Source organism: Leucopleurus acutus (genome assembly GCF_964270905.1).
Source record: "Leucopleurus acutus genome assembly, chromosome: 17".
Classification (NCBI taxonomy): Eukaryota; Metazoa; Chordata; class Mammalia; order Artiodactyla; family Delphinidae; genus Leucopleurus; species Leucopleurus acutus.
Window position 1 is genome coordinate 82,323,589 of NC_139159.1, and position 6,000 is coordinate 82,329,588.

Genomic DNA, 6,000 nt, shown 5'->3' on the forward strand with positions numbered 1-6,000 from the left:
GTGTATAACACAGGGACAAAGGGACATTCCCCTTGGTTTTTTTTTCTCTAAATAAAGGAGCAGAGAACAGGCATAAGACCTTAGGAACAGTTGTTCATTGAAGGGGTTTTGAGATGAGGCACAAAGGGAACTTTTAAAGAGCTCATATGTTTGAGGGAGAGACAGGAAATGTATAGGACAGGGTGATAGGTACCATGGCAAAGAGGGAAGCCCAAGGAAGGTCAGATGGCACAGACTGGCGCTGGAGCATGTATGCTCAAGAGTGCTTCCCAGGGAGAGGGTGACATCTCAGTTGAATTTCAAAGCCAGGGCAGTAATTTATCAGGGTTAGAGGAAGGAGGAAACGTTGGAGGGATGGCATCAAAAGCAGAGGGCACAGGGATTTCCCTGGTGGTCCAGTGGTAAAGAATCTGCCTTCCAATGCAGGGGACGTGGGTTCGATCCCACATGCTGCGGGGCAACTAAGCCCGTGCGCCACAGCTACGGAGCTCTCGTGCCTCAACGAGAGAGCCCACGTGTGGCAAACTACAGAGTCCACACACCCCGAGAGCCTGGGCGCCACAACCAGAGAGAAGTCTGCATGCCACAACGAAGAGCACGCGCTGCAACGAGAAGATCCTCGTGCCCCGTCAAAGACCCTGCGTGCCCCAACTAAGACCCGACGCAGCCAAAAAAGTAAATAAAATAAATAAATATTTAAAAACTAAAATAAATAAATAAATGAAATAAATATGCTGCTTAAAAAAAACCCCAGAAGGCACAGAATGTGCAGAGTCCAGAGGAATGAGACATGATAGTGCCACGGGGAGCACCAACTCGTTCAGGATTGCGGAAGGTGTGTGGGTCTCATGGTGGAGAGAGGATGCTGGCTCGGTAGGAGGAGAACACCCAACATGCAATTGGCTCTGGGTTGGGGTGGGCATGGCTCAAAGGAGAGGCTAAAACTGCAGGTGAGAATTCTTAACAAATACATTAACTGAGTTCACGGATAAGGTGACGCAAAAACAATGAACATATAGAGAATCAAGGAGAAGGGAGTAAAGAGAAGAGAGGAGAGGAGAGGGGAGGGGGAGGGGAGGAGAGGGGGAGGGGGAGGAGAAAGGAGGGGAGGGGAGGGGAAGGGAGAGGGGAGGGGAGGGGAAGACTCAGGATGGCTCTTGTGCTAGACAGCTTTCCCATATCTTGTGCCCAAACCTGCCTTGTTTGGTTCCCGCCCTCTGTCGCTGGATTTATCCTGAAAGGCCTAAGATGCACCTCTTTCTTCTGGCAGGGACTGAGCTCCCCAGGTTGAAAGACAGTGACCGAGTCCCCTGTGAACTCCCTCTTCACGTTGACCACCCCCTGTCCACATTGACCATCGTAGCCCAGAGCTGTTGACGGCTGGCTGTGGAAAGCCTAGCTGGCTTGGGTGGACCTCACCAGGGGTGACCTTTCCCTGCAGGTCAGAACGCAGAAGGCCAAGCCCCACATCTTTGCTAATGACCTTGGCCGTGAGGTGAGGCTCTTACTGGAACTGCTGTGAGCCGGCAGGCAGCACCCACCCCTCTATCCCTTCCAAACGAGGGGGGCGTCCTGGGGAGCCATCCAGGCCACGAAGTGGGTATAAAAGCTGAGGTTGGTTGGGGCCTCACCTAACTGTCCAAGATCCCACAATGAAGGAAACGTGGCTCCCAGCCAGGCTCAATCCCCAAACCCCACTCGTTTCATACACTAAGTCCCCTTCTTAATCAAGGGGAGAGTTAGGCCACGGCTCCCCTCCTGGCCCGACTGTGTGAATCGTGTGCTATAGAAGCAGAGAGGCAGAAAGGGGGCCAGGGTCATGACCCATGCATCAGCAGGGCGGCCACCCTCTACGTCCCTCACCCCTCCCGCTCACCCAGCCTGTCATCTGCCCCTCCGCTGGGCGCCGAGCCCAGTGCAGCCCCTCTACCACCAGGGGGCTGTGATGAGAGCGTCCAGGAGACAACCAGCTCAGAGCAGGTCTTGGGGGGCAGCTGCCCTCATCCCACCAGTCTCACCCAGAACCTCAGCCAGGGGAGCACAATGCACAGGAGGGCTGGGCCCTCCCACGGATGCGCTGATCTGGCCCCTGGACTAATAGCTCCCTGTCAGGCAGGCCTAAGCGAAGCGGGAGGTCTGCTAACAGGGTCCTGGGACCCCCGCACTCCGCTCCGGGCCAGGGGGACGGGGAGGCCCCGGGTGCTCACGATGTAACCATCACCATGCAGTTGGTTTAGGGAGAGCCCTGAGTGGGGGCAGGTGAGGCCCCACGTGTGGGTCCCAGAGGTGAGCAGGGAGGTGGGTTCACGTTAGGTGCCAAGATAAGGGAACAGAAAGCCTCTCAGAGCCGTTTCAGACGCAAGTCCCAGCACGTCTGCCATCAGCGACGTGTGGGCTGGCTGGGCGGCCGGCTGTGGAAGGACGTGTGGCCTGCCGTCGGCTGGGAGTCTATGAGAGGCAGAAGCTCGGAGCACCACGGGCTGTTCTCCACACGGCTTCTTTCCACTCCCGCTCGATGGCCCAGGAGGAGGGAGGCTGGCCTGAGCCTCCGGCTGGAGCACCGTGTCGGGGCTCCCCACCCATGACCTTGGGTACCTACGGCCAGCCTGCAAGGGGGCTCATCCCCTTTTCACCAGGAGGTTGAGGCCCAGCAAGATGGCGTGACCAGAGCCCAGAGCTCCGGTAGAGAACAAGACGGTCACCAGTACGTGCCCGGTATGAGGTCGTGCCTGGCTTAGTCAGCCAGGGCCGGGGAGGAGGTTGGAACTGCGGGTCTGGGCCCCTGAGAAGCCAGAACTCCACCGTGGTGCCCCCCAAAATCCGAGCTCACAGAGTCCCTGTGCCTCCTTGCGCAGCCCCGGAATCCACGGGCTGTCCTCTCTCTGATCCCAGCCCTCGCTCCGCCCGATTTGGGCAGGAACTCCAGGGCCCCCAGCACCACGCTTGAAATAAGGTTCTTCAATGTTTGAAAAGTGTACAAAAAAGAAGTGGCAACTGTGTGACGAGGTGGAGGCGGCAGCTCATATTCCTGAAGGGAATCATTTTGCAATTTATAAATGTATCACATCAACACATCGCAAACCTTAAACTTACACAATGTTCTGTCATTTACATCACAATAACCCGAGGAAAATATGTTTGCAGAGTGCAGTTCGACGACATCATTAGCTGCACTGACTTAGGACCGGGGGGATAAACGGCTGCTCCGCTCACCGGCCAAGAGTCCCGTGGCCGAGACCGTGGCCTAATCGTCCTCCATCCTGAGAATCACTCCAGGGCCAAGCACAAAGCGGTCCCAGGCTGGAAGGGTTTGCAGGGCAGACCCCGGCTTTATCGACGGTAGTTTGTCCCCACGGAGCCAGGGACGCTGTGTGCTCAGGGCGTGACACCAAAACCCATCGGCGGGTCAGGAGGGAGGGATGGAACCTCTTTGGACTCTGCCTCCTTCTTCCCTCCCCCACCCCATCTCCATCCTGCCTCTTCCCACCGTGCGGGCCAGGCTCACCGCTTTTCCTGTTCTGCCGCCTGGAACACCCTGTGTCCTGTCTCCGGCCGTCAGCACCGGCTCCCCGGCCCCAGGCTCAGGCGGGCCGCTGCCTGCTCCACGAAGCCCCCTGATAACCCCCCCACCTCAAGCCCCAGCATTCTGCGTCTCTCCTGCAGGACCCTTTCCTGGACATGTCCTGTCATTTCAGCTAGAAACTGCTGCCCTGGTGACAGAGGCCACGTCGCCCAAGTGTCCCTTTCCCCACAGAGCTCGGGAAACGTTTGCTGAAGGATCAGACAGATGCAGGAGCCCGGTTCCAGACTGCTCGTCTCGTTCCCAGCCAAGCGGCCTCCCGCTTGGACTCTCCCAGCTCGCCGGGAGCCAAACACGATTGCTGGCTGGCTTTGCAGAGGAGACATTCAAAAGCCCAGGCAGCCATATGAAATCTCCTCCTGGCTCCTCCTCCGTGATTCTCGGACTAAAAATAAAGTCCCCGGGGACCCCGGTCGCTGCCATTGTTACTGCTATTGAACCGTGATGAGCGCCCGATCAAAATTATTATGCGTTGTTGACAGGGAGGTAGCCCAGTGTGCTGATCTCCCAGTGACTTTAAAAATAGAGCCTCTTCATTTTGTGCCAGGGCAAAGCAATAATTTAGATAATTGAAACTCTGAAATGAGCTGGAGCCGATTCACTGTGGCTTTGGACCCTTTTATGATACTTTCCTTTGTATACAAAAGAATAGGATCAGAAGACTGTTTCACTCACACAAAGACCCTGCGCAGGACAGATGGAGTCGGCGCGAAAGCCGAGCTGCTCGGAGACCTTGGCTGTGTGACTGGGGATTCTCATTCTCCCGTACGTGCACCGCAGCAGCAGCGCCCAGGAGGCTTCTAGGGGCTGCAGCCTCTTTCTGTCTCTACCGATGGCGGCAGCGGGGATGGGCAGAGTCCCGGGAGGGGTGGAACTCGGGCTGGGGGGAGGAGGATGGTCTCTGGATGAGCCCTTTGCTCCTTCCTTGGGGTGGTCTCACCTGGGACTGGAAAGTGACAGGACTGTGCTGAGATTTAAATCCCACCAGCTGGATGACCCTGGAAACATTAGCAAGTCATCTTGAATTAAGCTTCCTTGACTATCAATTAGGGACCATGATAATATAGGGGAGGCATAAGGATTAAATTAGTTAATTCATAAAAGCATCTGGTTCAGAGTAAACGATCAATAAATCTATCCATCCACTCCCCACCCACCCATCCACCCATCCACCCATCATCCAACCTTCTTCCCTTCCTTCACCCCTTCACCAGGACTATGGGGTCAGACCTATAGACCACTTTGTACCAAGGATTGTGACAAATTTCATTTGGACCAGAATTCAAAACCAAGTCACCTGATTCCAGCCCCATGCTTTTCCACAGTCCTGACTTGAGACACAGAGAGGAAAACAGCATGGTGATCATGGCTGAGGGTTCCTGACCGGGCTGGGCTGTCTGCCCTCCATGACTGTGGTAAATGCTGGTACTCATCATTGATTCCTGGGTCTCCTCTCCTCCAGGCAGGGAGGCGGCCTGCCCTTCCGGTCCCCCTGTGGCTGGGCGGAGCCCCCACGTGCATTGTACAGAGGGGCTCGCACCGTGTACTGACAGGAGCGTGTACTTGGCTGGTGTGGGACGCCGTCCCCTCCTTGCCCTCGGCCAGAGGCAGGCAGGATATTAGGAGTGGTGGCTGTCAGCCTAGGTCCCTGAGTTGCTGGGGTGAGCAAAGCATCCTGAGACCTACAAGGTATGAGAAATAAACAATGGTGGTTTTGAGCTGCGGAGACGTGGCGATTGTTCCAAGGCTCAGCTCAGCCTGTCCGACTGACACGGCTTCCTGGTGGCGTGTCTTCTTACCGTCTGTAGGAGTCTCCTGGTGCCGCCGTGACAAAGCGCCACAAACCGGGTGGCGTAGAACGACGGAAATGTAGTCTCTCACGGGTCTGGAGGCCAAAAGTTTGGAATGAACGTGTTGACAGGGCCAGTTCCTTCCGGAGGCTCTGGGAGAGAATCTGTTCCGGGCCTCTCCTCCAGCCACTGGTGGCGTCAGCCATCCTTGGAGTCCCTCAGTTTGTAGCTGCATCATCCTATGTCCTCCTCCGTCCTCACGGGGCTGTCTTCCCTCCGTGGGTGTCTCTGTGTCTCGTCTCTTCTTATAAGGATGTCAGTCACTGGATGGAGGGCTGCCCTACTCCATTCTGACCTCATCTGGACCAATGACATTGGAGACGCAAAGATCTCGTCTCCAAATAAGGTCACATTTTGAGATCCCAAGCAGGTGTGAATTTGGGGGACACCATTCAACCCAGCACGTTACCTCACCCTGAGTTTAATTCAGGTTGAGAGATATTTAAAGCAGACTCGCCACATGCCAGGACTACGGCGGTGATACTGCGAGACAGGGTGGAAGGAGTCCACGGCGGGTGGAGCATTGGAGATGACGGGCTTGGACGAGTTCCGAGTCTGACGGCAGAGGAG